Raw genomic sequence first — 16,512 nt, forward strand, 5'->3', positions numbered from 1 at the left:
CCACAGAGAGAAGGGCGGGACGGGGAGAGAAAAATCCGTAGGAGATGCAATAACGGCGCCGTGGGGCGCTTATCCCGTGGATCTTTGTAGCTCGTGCGAGGCTTGCCCTTTGTGCGCCGCTGCCCCTTATCGTGATCGACGACCTCTTGGCCGCCGCGTTTCGAAACCGACTCCCTCGAAAAGCCATTTCTGTGCCATACTATGTACGTCCTGTGGGACCGTCGAAAAGGCGCGGCCGCATGGTCATGCGTAATAGCCATCGCCCTGTCTTCCAAACCGACCCTCGGGACTCTTCCGCTGTACGTACCAACGAAAATGGAATTCCTTAACATCTAGCTGTTTTATTAATCAATGAGCCTGGAAATAACGACGAATAAAATGCTCCCTTTTATCTCGTTCTAGTACAAACAAACGAAGACTATGAGAACAGGATTCAATAAATTTGTTCCAAGTCAATACTTCTCCTATCAAATAAAGCATTACGAAAATTCTCACTTATGAATTTACTCATTACATTATGTTCGTTTTGTAGGATACTGCGATTTTATTCTGAAGTTTGTTCTCAAAACAGATGGGAACCTGATTCGTCAAAATGAAATTTCACCGGATATGAAATCCATCAATTTGTTCGATCGCTCACGTGGATCCGTTGACTTAAACTATGTATATATGCCATACGACGAGGAGGACAAGAGAAAAGGAGAGTACGGAGAAATGTCTAGCTATCGAGGCTTTTATCAGCCACTCGACTGGCTTTGATTAAAATCCGAAGCTCGGAAATGTTTTCTCTCTTTCCGCCTCCTCCTGCTCGTAGCAGAACACGCACCTACGTACACGTATCCACCAATCGCGTGTGCCGTGCGAATACTTTGTGCACGCGGTGTGGCGCGGCTTATCGTACGCGAAATTACGGTGCATTTAAAGTCCCGCATTCAGGACAAATGTGAATATGGGCTGGCTCTCTCGTGACAGGGTTGCTCCGCGATATTTCCGCATTAACGATGCACGTCATACGTCCGGTTTTCGTTCGACGCATACCATCTGTTTGCCGGACGTTTCGTCCTCTGTCCGGTCAACCCTGTCGATCCTCCTTCCACCGTGTCACGGATGGAAGTTGCAAAAAAAAGAAATACAAACACGTTTTTCAATCAGAGAAATGCGTCGCGCGACGGGAAAGCCAGCTTCCCGCTTGATAATACTAATTGCAATTACGAATATTTCATTGAGCGATCTCGCCGTCCAAAACGGGTCAACGGATTTTCGCTTTCCTGGAATTGGGCAAACGTGAAAAAGGAACGCACCTATGCACCGTAGTGGGAATCATTAAGATTATTACCACGCGGGAAAATAACGGATGGACGTTGCAATGTTCCCCCCTTTGCTGTTGCACGACGAACTGGCGTTTTATAAAATATTCAAGAGAATCAGCCGCCGTTCTCACTGGACGGAGTGCAAATACGAGGGTAGTATCTATGTTGAACGATAGTTCTTTCCCGAGGGGAAAACAAAATTGAACGTTGGAATACTCTTCTTAATGGTAATGTGCACTTACGAAAAAAAGTAGGTATCGTCACAGTGAATGATAATCTTAGAGTCTTTTTATCATTTCAGAACTATGGTAATTTCTGTTTGAAACATGTAATCAAACCGAATTTCAAACACTATACGTTCAGTCCTCTTCGCTTGAATAGCCTCGGGGTGAAATATGCACATAAGTTTATGTCAAAGAAAGAAATTTCGTCGAAAATTCTTGCTTACTAATTAGATCTGTTCACATTATAAATTAATAAATGACATTAATTGATGTACACTTGGAAAATATCTGATTTGAAATAAAGTTCTGAACGTCGATCTCCAAGATTGTACACAGCTTTTTATTACACGTCTTAAACTTTTGGTACAGATCTTACGACTCATACAACCTTAATTGCAAATTATTAAGGTATACTCTAAATTCTTCCCCTTGAGGAATTTAACGAAACCGGGCATCATCAGGAAAGCGTAATATAAGCTATTCGGTACTATCCAAGTGAACAGTACTGTATAATACTTCGCGACAATAAATCTCGATTACGGCAGGAAATAAATACGAATTCGAAAGACGAGTGACAAATCACAAACGATCCGTGGAACGATGTCTGTCCCTGGCAGCAGTCCCCGGACAACACGTTCAATTACCACTACAACGCCGAAAGATGGGCTATCACGAAACTGGCGATGGTAAATCAAACTAATTGAAACAAACTCGGCCACGAGGCGCGAGGAATCCGACGCAGCGTTGCGGCGGCCAACGAGAAAGCGCGATTAATACTCTTTGCATCGAGGGCTGACAATGCGTTCGAGCCGGTTGCTTTTGCAGAAAAGACAAATAACCAGCTGTCCGTGGAGCGGGTACACATGGCGGACCTAAATCAACGAACAATATGCGTTACGCGTATCCGATGAATCGTCCAATGAGATATGTCGCGCGCACACGCACCCAGCTAGCGCGGGACTCGCCGTTCACCGAGCATGCCACCGGGAATCCGGTTATCTGTCCGCGTCCTGATTGGGCCTATCACCCCGACGCAGCGCCGTCACTCGCCATTTCGTATGCGAGCCACCGAGTTCTTTGATCTTTCGCGATTCCAATCCAGTTATACGCGCTCGCCTATGCGCCTCCATCCTGGTTCCTAACAGGATCGCGTCGCAACGTTCATTCCCCTTTTTCGCTCCCTTTCGCGTTCCTTTTTTTTTCTTCGCTTCTTGACTCGGGCCCGTGGTCGCCGTGTTTCCGCCGAAAGTTCTGCAACCGTTTACATCGACTGAATCGAATGGGACAGGGACAACTTTATTCATTCGTTCGACGAATTCGACACGGATCGCGGCTGACTGAACATAGTTTGCATCCCTTTACACAGAGATTCTCCACAGTTCTCGACGCGCGCTATGTATACGTGTATGTACACACGTGTACGTATGTCTGTTGTGCGACGAACTTTCCTAAGCTAAAAGCCAGGGGGAGACGAGTTTCGAGGATCTGTTAAGCGGCCGTGACCGAGAGCCGAGATGTGGGAAACAAGAAGATCCTCCGGGACCTAGGAGACCCCGTTTTGTCCAAGAATTCGTAACAAGGACGAAGGACCTTACTCGAAGAACAGGATCCACGAGAACTGTTTTGTTTACGTTACGTCCAAGACGAAGGGAACGCGAAATCGGGGATCACGATTTTTGCACACGCACTTTCTGCCTAATGAATTTTGTATAATTTTTTGTAAAGATACAATAATGGAAAAATTCACTAATGGACGGTATAGAAGATTTATTAATAGCGTTCGATTTGCAAACATCGAATTACGGATAAATCAGGGTAATAATAATTCAAACCAAATCACAGGCACTAGCTCATGTATAGCGAGTTCTAAATAATTCGAAACGTCACCGTCATTGAATATTCCATTGCACGCTCTCACGAGTTGTGTTGCAGAATTTATGTTTGTCATTGACTTAATCACGCTCTGGTTAACCTTCTCCGGCTACGCATGTATTCTGCACGCTGCAATACTCATAAAAAGAGTCAATAATAATAATAATAATAATAATGATAATAATACAGCGGTGTTATTCTCAACTATGAGAAATTCCAACGTGTCCACTTTACTGCAGGTTTCATTGCATTCCTGCAGCAACGAGCAATGCGCGTCACGCATCGCCACCTTTATTAAAAAGAACAATTGAATGTCACAACAGGTGAACGTAAATTCTGTGCAGATAAACGGACAAAGATTCTGCTCGTCGTGGTTCTTCAAAAGTGTGAACATCTGTGCACTGAGAATGAAAAAGAAAAATCGGAAACGATGTATGCTGTCTATTTATCTTCGTCGATTTTTCAACGACCGTGCAAGAAGGAAATAACGACGAAACAACGACGCACGTGGGTAAAAGAGGAATAAGTATTTTGCAATAAATCTCTGCAACACCGCTCGTGAAGATGACGAACAATTGGCAGCAGTATAAATCTCTCACCCTCGCTACCGTGTCGACTGGAACGGAACGATGGGCCGCGCGCGAACGCGATAAGATTCGTGACGCGGAGCGGCCAAACAGATTTCCAACAGGCCATTTTCATCGCTCTCTGTACGTTCGGTAGCCGGCGTAACGACGCGTAAACGTGCTTTGTCGATTTTTTTCTAGGTACACAAAATCACGAGTTTGGGACTCAGGCGTCAGCGTCAAGTTTTCGTGGTCCGCTCTGTTTCATCCGGTTAAAAGGTTCGATATTTGGTTACCGGACAGATCCACTAGTGCTGTGGACACCCTTTGAGCCGACTAGTGCAATCAAAATGAATTTCGTTTACTAGTGACCCCACGACCGGTTCTTTAATCATCGTCACTGAAACCGATTCGAACACGGTGGAATATATTTCGTTAGGAATAAACGGGTAAACCAGAAGTTTCGTCTATTCTGAGAATACCGTGAGGAAAATCGGTTTCTGGGACCGCAGCAGGTATAATTTAAGCTGTACGCCACAAATCTGCGAATTCAGCGTGGCCAGCAGCGTTCCGCAAGGGGAGAAACACGAAATTGCTCGAATAAATTGAGAAACGCTAGGATTTTACGCTGGCGTTAGTTACGAATTCGAAACATCCTGGGGTTCTTTAACGAACTTCAAGACCCGTTCTTTGATCGTTCGTTACTCTTACTCTTTACGGGAAAAACGCAGTTTATCGTGTCGGACGTATTTCGTAAAACAGCGGACGTACGTATGGACAAAAGAAACGAATTCTGATTGAATTTCGCATGACAGTGGGCACACGTTACCATTCACTAGGATTTATGGCTAAGCTGCTGCCAGAGAGCATGCCGAGATAAACGCGTGAAACGTGAAAATTCGACCGGGGAATAGATTCGGTCGACTCTTGAGAACCGGGTCGGAGCTTGGAACTCCCGGCCGTGGCGAATTTGGCAACGTTCCATAACCGATACGCGAGCCGCGTTCGTAGCCGCTATCTGAAAGCGAGCTAATTCGCACGGAGAGCGTGCAGATCGTTATCCAATCCTCGTGCATGCGTGTCGCATCCCATTGGGTAATAAAACACTCGTACATGCGGCGACGACCGATCTCCATGAAGTCCCGGAACAACGAAGCGGCGCGCCTTTTCATTTTTCCACCCCTCGATCCTACTTATCGAGGATCTGCCATTCGAAATAGCCTATTTATGGTGAAAAAGGGTGGCCAGATTTTCAGATTCTCCCTTGTGCCCCTGCTTATCCTTTGATCCTTCACTTCCTGTCCTTCTGTCTCCCTCTATTCCTCTTTTGTTCGGTAGACTCTGCTTCCCTTCCTCGAGGAAGATCGTCCTTACGTGCAATAAATCACGGCACTTCCGTGAGAAGCGCTCCTCCGCGCTGAGTCTGAAACCGACGACCGCTCGGTATGTTTGATAATAAAACGTGATCCCGTGCACGAGGTTAGCTCAATCCTGTGACTTCAATCAGTTACACTTTCAACAACGCTTTAGTAGTGAGAACGTGGAACCAAAACATTGACCCGGTTAAAAAACATGTACAACTAATTCCATTGCACGATATGAAAATTTCTATTTAACGAAAAGCTCTCGAAATCACGCATCGACAGCCTAATTTCTTTTCTCTCTCTCTCTATCTGCCGCGTTCATTCTTCCGCATAGCGAGCACAGAAATTAGACAGTGTCACGGGAACCGTACTTGGGAATCGGAATCAATCTTCGAAGAAGTTGAATGTTGCACGATCGAGTTGCGGGAGCGAAACTGTTTTCGCAGCCGACTACCGGCGTGAAAGTCGCCGAGTCGGAAGAGCCTAATCCGAAGCCCGTGCAAACGGCGAAAGGGTGAAGGGGAAATATCAGCCGCGACGAAATCCGGGCTCGACTCTCCGCATCGAGGACCACTCGAACCTCGGGCCCGACTCTTATTTGCGATTCTTTGCGAGGGGCGAGAGAGCCGACACCCTGTGAGCATCCTCGCACACCCTCCGCCCTCCCTCCAGCAGCCGGCTCACCCTCGGCCACGGTTCATCCCCTAACCGAGCTAATAAGCAACCCTAAAGAGACGTCGACTGGCAACTGTGACATGTATATACCGACGCAGGACGCTGCACCGCGCCGCGCCTGAGGGCAATTTGCATTCATACTCGGCATGGTAATTAGGCCGAGGGCATAATAATTTTGATACTCGGACGGCGTTGCACCCCGTACGCCTGAATGGATCCGGTATAATCGGAGCCCTCTGACTTTAATAATAACGCTGCGGCCTACGACGCTGGGGTCGGAGCTGACGGATCGCGCGTGCCCAAAAACCCTTCGAGCGATTTATTATACGGAACTTAACGAAACCACACTCGAATCTCGCCGATCTACTCGTTTCCATTGTGCCAGCCAATTTGCATCGACGGTGTACGTCAAGTTTTACTACGGATTTATTTATGTACCTTACCGAAGGGTGAAGCCGGCAAATGAAATACGATTTCAATATAATCCAATTAATAATAATGATAATGGACAGATGCTCATTACAGCATACAACAAATTAAGACTTATATTGAAAATGAACAAGGGGGAAAGAACAGAAACATACATAAAATTCTGAATGTTCATAACAACAGGAAAATGAATAAGAAAAATAACAACCATAATCCAGTGGCAATTCGTGGATTATCGAATGCTAATGAGATGGATCACGCATCGAAATCGATGAATTACTTCATCATGAAATAAGTCAATGACTCTTCAATTACTTCCAGCAATGATTTCGGCTCCGATCTAGACCTAGCAATCGAGCTAAGCTCTCCATAGTCGAAAGTTAATGACGAATATATTCCTTAATTCACTCGTAAATAATTTAATAATAACGCTGCGCCCTAATCTTTATATACCTAAGCATTAAATTTATTAAGGATGTGAAAGTCAATCGAACGAAAGAGGTGAACGAGACGGTTAAAAGTATTTTTTTCGCTGTTAGCCGAATAGCGTGCAAACGAAGCGCGAAAATCGAAGCGAAAAGTGTAAATCGGAAACAAGGGAGGGAAAGTGTTTGTGTCTTTCGCGCGCGCGATTCGGGAGCCGTGCTATCGAGGTGCGGAAACTGAGTATTGTCCCGACTCGTTTGCACCTACATCCTCCCGCAAAAAAGCCACGCCGACAAAAAATCGAAAGGACGAGCGTCGAATACAAAGCACTACGTACGCGCCAAGTGGTCCACTGGTGCCATCGTTGCACGCTGCTTCGGAGCCGCCATCGAACTCGACTTTACTATACGTGTAAATATACGTGCGTCGTTTTGCAAGCACGCGTAAACCTGCGATTTGCCGGATTTGCCCTCCGCGCTCCTCGGGAAATTCGATCTCAATGGCCGTGTTGGGACAACGAGGCAAGATCGAGCTTATGAAAAATGCATGCCCGAAGTTAGCCGGCTGAGACACAAATAAAAAATGTCGCTACACTTTTCCGCGACTAACCTTCGACTTAACGGCGAGAGACCAAAAAAAATTCGGTATCGTGCCCGTGTTTTCTGTATAAAAAACCGTTTTGTTCGGGTTCCGCGAAAAATCCGTTACCGTGAAAAAAACATTCATCCATTCCCGATGCATTTCCGATACCGCGCGCTGTCGCCTGACCTCCGAACTTCGGTCCGCGAAACGCTGTTTCCCTGTAACCTGAACAAGCGTCACTGCGAATGAATACGGTCAGCGTCGAGTCCTGAGCGACATCGGAACACGATGTTCCGATAAAAAAACGAAACAAATAAAAAATACGACGGGATTCTAGTCGGGCGGTCCGAAACTCTTCTATTTCGGAAGGGAATTCGTTGTCCCGGCGAAGGAAACGAACCTTTGCACTGCACGTGATTACTTACGGGTTAATAACGGCTCGGAATCGATGTACCGCGGTGAGCAGGAGGGATGAAAAATGTTCGTCGTCACGACGAACAGGTCCACGCCCCGCAGCATACGGACGTCAGAAACGATTTAGGGTGAGGCCACGGGGCGAGAGAGTCAAATAGAAACCCTGTTGCGTTGAAATACGACATTAGGACACCCCACAGTACATTAAGAGAAGAACCGGTATGCGAACCTCTCTCTACACAAGGTTCGCCGAAACGTTGAACAATTTCGCATATGTGCATGCAAAGAAATTTACCATAAATTACAATTACAAGTGTTTTCCTATCACGGAGAATCGGATAAGAAATATATGCTCTTTAATCGAATTCCGCTGAAACTATGTCAGTTGTCAGACAGGAAATGTGTTTTAATACGAAATGTGATTGATATATCGAAGTTTTTTATCTCAAATATTTGAGTAGTTACAGTTTCAATATGACGAAGATAAAGAAGAATGACGTGTAATAAACGACGAATAAAATAGTCAATCAAGCTCAATTATACGAGACGATCTTAGCTTATTATAAAACATTTTGCAACGAAAGGTGAGAATATCAAGGAACGTTTCATGTATTATTCTGTTTCTGTTAAAGCAAAGGTCGACTCTGACAAAGAGCAGCAGAAATATCCGGTCATCGGAGTCACGCTGTACATCCCCAACTCTGGTTTCCATCCACAAGAAGGGAGCGTCTTTGATGGAACGAGACCTCGCGACATTATGTATCACTTAAATACCCTACCGTCGACAAATAGCCTGACTCATGGGATTTTATTGGGCCATCGTGAACACATTCTATCGCGAATAATGGCGCCTACCATGCTTGACGCCCGACCATGCAGGATATCGCCATATATGGGCTTATATTATATACTGCCGTACGTAATGCGCGCAGATACATATGTACATGGTATTATAACGCGCATCGATGTGCGCGGGCGCAAGTACTCGCTGGAAGATCAGAGGCGAGACAAGGGACTTCCTTAGGGACAAGGCGGTGAACGGCTATTAAAAGGAAGGTTAAGAGGCAAATGAATTAGGTAGGTTAAGACGTCCTCGTTCATTTTTTCTACTCCCATTCTTCTTCGTCTTTTTCGTCCGGTTTTCTTGCTCGTTCGCTGACGTCGTTGAACCGCGCGCGTTCGCCGCTGATTTACTGAGAACGGGCGAACGAACTCGACCCGGCAATCGGGCGACTACGAAAGAACACCGGAAATGGCTGCTTTTGTACGCCACTCGCGGATACGAATTATGGGTCGCCGGCAGAAATTGGAGAACGTTTGTCGTTTCCGTGCTCCATGTAAAGCTGCCCGCGCTAATGGTAGCAAACCTATCGTTAGCGTCGACGTCGCTGGGAACTAATTTTTGGCTTGGGAAAGAGGAATCGCCGTTCGGATTAATGAGAACGTGTAACGACGCGTCGAGTGTACAATGGATCTAAGTTGTTAAGGATGACCACGTAATATCAAATATTTAAAATGTATGGCTTGTGCGCCAGAAGTTATATGGATCAGCGACGACTCTGCTTCTGTACGCAAACTTTGTTAGTTTCTTGGTAGCAGTGCAGCATACACGTCTACTAAGATATGAATTGAAGATGAGTTTCGAGGCACTGGCTAAGGCATTATGCGAGCACCAGAACGTATACGTAACGGAGAAGTAGAGAAACTAGAACTATATTAATCTGATTATACTCTGTATCTATAAATAAACTAGGATCTATTCCAGATGGATATCAGATTATCTAAACAACTCGCGAATATTCGGTTACGTATCAGTCTGCGTTTTGAATTCGAAAAATACTGAGCTATCGCTGGATAAACTGACGCTTGGTAGAATGTTTCCCATTTGATTTAGATGCGAATGCGAATAGCATAGCGAAGAGCGTAGAAAATATGTCAAGGAACAGGGAGGAACGTCAGTCGGGATTTTTTCTGTTTGCTTTTCATGGGCGACTCTCTCTCTCTCTAACTCTCGACATCATCCCAGAACGAGATCGTACGAGGAGGCTGTTACGGCTAACCAACAGCTACCATACAACCTTCTTAACGTTTCCAGCGATGATCATAAATTCCTATTAACGAGTTTTGTCCAAACTCCGTGTCACGGAGACAACGGAGTTGCACCGCACCGCAACGGAGTTCCAACGCGACGTTGAAAGTTCGTGCTCTTGTACAAAGGGTTTGTCCCGCCATAAATAAGCAGAAAAATTGGAGCAAGGGTCTAATAAAATTAGTGAATGAAGAATGGTGACGCGATGAAACGGGTCTCTCGGATGAACTGCGGCCATAATTTACAAAAATGTATTCCTCGTAACAGGAATAAAAATCTGGAATAATGAGATTATGTAAGGATTATTCAATTCTGTTGTAATAAATTGAATTTCAATACAAATTGCAACCTCATTTACGAACCGGAACGGATGCGTCTGTGAACGAGGGGAATACTTATCCGAAACGAGTCTAGCAACAATAGATAACTAACGGTGCCATCGAGCACAAAAGCGTCTACTGAGAAACGGGCGGCCAACGCGTGCGCGATTTCCGCCTATAATAATAATTCAGCGACCCTGATGGACTCGTTACAACTCCTGTGAAAACCGAACGCAAACAGTCTATAGTTGATTCGCAACGCGAATCTAAACGACAGGTCGTCGTCGCCGTATCGCAGGTAGGCGAGCGGAAGGATTATTCAAAACATTCGGTCAATTTTTTGTAAACCCTGAGGGGTTCCTTCTAAAACAACGTTGGTCGTTGATTAACTCGTGGCTCGTCGTATGAATATTTATGCGATCCAACACTGGCATCTCCGAAGCTCGAGAATAGCCTGTGTGTTCAGGTCGCGTATATTGAAACGAGGTATACGCGTTAATTTCACGTGTGCAGATACTGGAAAAGATTTATAAGTTGCAAAATATGATCCGTAATTAAATAGTAACGGGATTCGAATCGACTCGAAGGGAAGGTCAAAGTGAACGGTGGAATCGAACGGCGAGTTTCAAGGAAAACACCGAACCACGATTTTCCAACGTCAGATATTCGAGATATTCAAGATCCTAAGCAAAAACAGGTAGCCCGCGAATCGATTGCGGAGAGGTTCTCAGTACCGTCCGTTCTATAACGCGAAGACCAAATATTTGTGGAATACAGACCAGGGGTAAAAAACCAAGATATCGCGCAGCGTTTCGTTCCCGACTAGGGCTCTCAATCGCGGTTCAATAATATTTTTGTGCACCCGCAGAAATTTCTTTTCCTTTTTATTTTTCCTCCCAGATGATATTGTACAGATTTCGTGGTGTAGGTTTTCCTCATTGCTTTTTCACGTTCGTTTTGACAGCCGCCTACGCGCTATATTTCTACCGATGGACGTTACATACATACATACGCTCCCTTATAGACATATAGAGAATCGTTCGAGTCCGGTTATATCCAGAGGCCGTAACGTGGTCGGATACTTTTGCCGTGAAATTACACTCACTGCTAGTTCTTATCCGTGTTTGCCGTGCGCAAACCATCTAGGAAATTACGCTATCTTGTTGGATTAAGCTACTCCAAAAAGCACACATATTACAAAATGTCCCGATTAAATATTTACCCTGAAACGCGCGGTCCGGTCGCCGTCCCCAAGGCACCGGGGCAAAGTTACGGCTTTACCTTGCGATACCTAACGCCCCCTCGAACCACGAGCGATTTAATGAAAATTCGCAGCCGTTCGTATCGACCAATGTCTCAGCCGCGTCGATTAACTATTTTTAATCATTCATTGATATGACTCAACTTCTTCCAAAGGAAAAAGGGGAGCGTATCGCGGTGGATAAGGCATTTAACTTCGATCGGTGCAGCCCGACGATTGAAGGGACCGTAAATTTTTTATCGCTCCGAAGGGGAAAAACGTGAAGCTCGTGAAAATGAAATCGATAAGCTATACGTAGGTATTATGAATGTATAGTGTTATCAGTGAATTCATCATCATTAATTTATATATTTCAAGTTTCTAAAATCACGAATATTATTCTATAGGATTTTTTATAATTATCATAGTTATAAAAATCTCTTCGTCTTTTTAAAACAATGAAATGATTCACGAAACGAATTCTTTCCAGTCTTCTTATCTATCGTATTGTATTAAATCATATATTCTTTCACAGTTCAAATCATCATTTTGATTCCATTGTATAAAACCATTTCTTGTGCACCATGAAGCTATCACAGAAATTTTATTTCACCACGAAATATATTTAATTCGTTAATATCACAATTGATTTTCTCTAAACGTCGAATGTTTGTATCGATTGTAAATCCATTTCAGACGGCATTAGATTTCGATCCAATCGTTGCTCGACTACTCGCATGTCTTGCGCATATAAATCGATGTTTCAGCGCTCGCACGCGTCTCTCAAAGTCTGCATTTATATGTACTTGGTTTTCCCCGTGTGATACCAGTGAAATCGCACAGCAGAGAGAGAGAGAGAGAGAACGGAAGAAAGTGAAAGAGCGAAATGAAGAGAGATGGAGAAGAGATAGTCGTGGAACACGAGCAGATAGGAAAAGGAGAGAGTGGGATTACATTTTCCATTAGCGGTCGAGCCGAGCTTTCTTCGGACTTGTCGCGTTGGCACTCGTGCTGATTATCAACCTGTTCGGGACAGAAGCTTTTTCCCCTCATTTCCCATTCCTTTATACGGCGAATCACGTGCGCGTAATAATAAAGCAGCGAGCGCGCCCAGCATCGCATTAATGTACGCTGTCCCTTTCCCTTCTTCATGTCCCTCTCCCTTCTCCTTTTTTCTTTTCACTTATCGGCCGAATCGCCGAAGATTAGCTTTTCGGACAAACTTTAAGCAACATCCATAGATACTTTTGTGCTTATTAATATTTTATTGACAACCAAAGAACTTTACTTGGTCGTTTGAAATTAAAATTGAATTTGAATCGAAATGAAAATAGTGAATAAAAATAAAAAATATCTCCAGCTGAAGATAAAGATCAAAGTGGGAAACGCTGCAACCATGTAAACGCCCGTGAAATCGTAAAGGAAGGAACAAATTCATTTTAATCGGTAAAATACGCTTTCACGATTTCCGACACAATTCAGTAACCATGCTTTCTTCCGTGCTCTATGATCCATAAAGCAGCTGATTTACCCAAGGTTCATTGAATTCGCACGATCAATTAATTCCTGTTGGAAATTCTTGTGTCTGTGTATAATGGTTTTCACGGCAACTGCAGGATTGCAGTTCATCATTTGAGTCTATTGAAAAACCTATGCTCGAAGAATTTTGGTTCACTTTAGAAAAACAATTCGTAGAACTATAGAACATTCCGCTGTAACCCATAAAACAAAAGAATGATCAAACTCTGAATTCACTGCACTTTTTTTTTCAATCTCGAAATGTCGCGGTTTTCATCCGATTCGAATTTTTTCGATTAGATTTATCGATTTTCTCGCTGCCATTCAGGCGATGTTTCCACTGTTTTCCATTCGAAAAGCGCGATATAAATCAGATCGCGAATCCAGATTTTCGTATTTAGTAGAGTCTATAAAAAGAGCGAATATTTGCGGTCTTGACGAAGGCTCCTTATGATGTTATCGTTGGCACCCTCGCAAATAACACAGGACCATGAATCGCCGTGCCGTGGAATACAAACGAGAAGAAAACGTCGGTTGGTATGTATGCTGTTTAAATTCGTTCCTTTTAATAGCGCATCAGGCAAATTATTATTTTCCGCTTGGTTATACCATTTGAAGATTCCAATGTCGTCGTCAAGCAACGATCCCGCAGCTTTGACGGAATTACCTGCTCCTCCTTTCGCTTTACGAGCGAGTATCGCTTCGAAAAATTCCCGCGTTATTAAACGTCAGCCAGAGAGGCAGCGTCGTGCATCTTAATTGTAATTCCTCGCGGTCTATCTCAAGTCTTTCCTTACAACCACTGATTGTCACAGACTTATTTCTTGTACGAAAGACACTGCGAAATTAAATATCGATGGCAAGTTTCATTTTAATAAATACCATTAAAAATACTCTTGAAACATTTTGAAATCGTAACAGATTTCATCCCGCAAAGCGTTTACACTGATTCGCAGTACGTACACCTAATGAATTCATCGAACAATTTTCGAAATCCATTTCGAGGCAATACCGAGAGGGTAGAACGGAAACGTGTGTTCCTGCGAATTTAGCACTTTCAATTTAATCCGAGGGGAGGTACGGCGCGGCGCGAGCGTAGACGAAGCATTAAAGCCAGGAATTCTCGTTTGTACCGCGATTCCCTCGACAGAATTGAGCACTTAACCATGTACACGCGATTCTGTCGTGCGGAAAAATATCACCGACAGGCGTTACACTCGGCCGGAATGGAATTCCGTCGGGACGCCGTGTTCCCTCTCGTCAAAAATTCAAAATACAGCACCGTTACTTTCCTCTTTCCCGACCGCACCACGCTAGCTAGATACATGCACGGAACGCGCCCGAATGGGATCTTGCATGGTTAGCGCCCGTCGTGCGCCGGGATCGAGGATGGAAAATGCGTCACGTGTCGACCGCGTCTCGAATCGAAAACGGCACACGGGCCCTTACTACCTACTCGTACCGGGAAGGAATTCGATGATTCGTAATGCCAGGCAATGAGCAGAGCCAGCCAGACTCGCTAAGTCGCTACTTCTCCCGATCGCTTTATCTATTACGATCCGTAATGAAACTTTCATCCGCAGACACCGCCGGCCCGGTGCTCTTTTATTGAGCACGCTTGATCGATCAATCGAGGAATTCTCTTAGGCGTCCCTCGAACAGAGCTGCTTCTCTTCCGCCTGGCCCCTAGCGCTTCTCTCCCTTTAAGCGTCTGCGTTATTTATTGCGGCCCGTCTTTAAACGCTTCGGCGTTTTCTTTCATGTCCTGTTCAATTTTCAAATTGTCCGAAGTCGGGATAATTATAACCATTTTAAGTGTGACCATCGTATCGGAACGGACGCGTAATATTTAAATAAGGTTATAACGGCTCGTTTGTTTTCATACGATTTTCACGTAATATAGCAATTTCGAGTTAATGTACCGGTAGCGAGGTCGGCATTGGTTTCTGTTACATAAAGGGGAATCTTCCACCTGCTTTCTCCTCCAATGCGAAATTAATACCAGCTTGTTAGTTACATAACGGTGTACTTCATCTCGCTAATTGAAACGTTTGAAGGTAACTGGCGTTCTTATTTAACGCCTCGTTTACTCTAATTATCTGGATTCCTGTTGAACGGTATTGTACACGCATACGAGCCGACTTTCGAACTCGTTGTTAAGAAGCGGCAGCGTTCCGAACAAGTTCCAAGCCAGCCGAGTTCAAATACGTCGCAAGTAGAAATCCATTCCGAAGGAATGAGATTGTTGAATCAAGTCCCCGCGGCGGGATTGTTTATAGTTTTCCCCCTGAAGCTCCGGTGGCCGTTTTATTGCGCACGGTCCAGCGATCAGCGAGAAATGAAATTAGCCTCGTTTGATCCGCGACCGTGGAATCTTTCGTGCGACTCTGTGGGCCAGATGGGTGGGTGGTAGTTTCACGAACGCGCGCGGGTATCTTCTAATACAGAAGGCCGGGGTGTAGCGAGTGGCCGCGGGGGTTCCGTCTGCAAACTCCCGCCAGACGAGGATCTCGACGGCGGAGAAGGGGTTCGAAAGCCCGAGGGCGAAGTGAAAGCGAGTCTCTCGCTCGCTCGCTTGGCTGGTTTCGCATGTTATGTAAATACATGTGTGTGCCCCGGACGAAGGGATGCGCTCGTGCCTCCTTAACGAATATTACCAAAGTTCAGAGGGTGAATGTTCCCAGAGAGGAGCTAAGCTGTGTGTATGCGTCTGTGTGTGTATGCACGCGTGCTACCGGATTTTCCAACCGGAATTCGCTGTCCGTGCGATTGGCTACGTGAGCAGCTACTCGACAGTAGAAATCCTTCGTTCTTGGATTGAAGAAATTTTTTTCTACGGGGATACGAGCGGTTCAGGAGTTACCAGCGTGAAACGGAAGTTTCCTTTTTTTGTGTACGATTAGGAAAAGGAGTGGAGAATCCGAATTGAGCACGTTTAATAATGCTGCGTATTTTCGAACAGCTCCAGAAATATTGACTCGTTACAAATGGCAGGCATCCGGAGTGATTTTCGAAGCGTACAATCAAGCTGCCGCTCGTGTGCATCGAGAGCAGTTACATAGGTCCTCGAGTGTTTGATCGAACGCGACAACGCACCCGTTCTTTTTCAGTTTTTTAATCACGGAAATAGAGACTCTCCAACGTGCGGGGAACGCGTATCGCGCGGCACAGACGTTGATTCCATATTACGCGTTGCACGATCCCTGGGCTCGTGAATGGTGCCAGAATCAGTGTGTAGCCGGTGACAGAATAAAGCGGCAAGATATATAGACGGCGATGTGCAAGTGCGCATTGTACGCAATGCAACACTTGAACCTTTGAGCTCGTTCGCGTACAAACGTATCGTCGCAGCGGCTCACGCCCCTCAAAAGCGATGCTTGATCTTTTGATTCCGCTGACAGTCGAGTGGATGCAGCTGATTATTAGAAAATAAAACAGCCGAGCGAAATAGAACGCGGAATTAACACGGTAAAAGCACCTCTC

This window comes from Ceratina calcarata, unplaced genomic scaffold (genome assembly GCF_001652005.2).
Source record: "Ceratina calcarata isolate Rehan_Ccalc_2016 unplaced genomic scaffold, ASM165200v1 scaffold78, whole genome shotgun sequence".
NCBI lineage: Eukaryota > Metazoa > Arthropoda > Insecta > Hymenoptera > Apidae > Ceratina > Ceratina calcarata.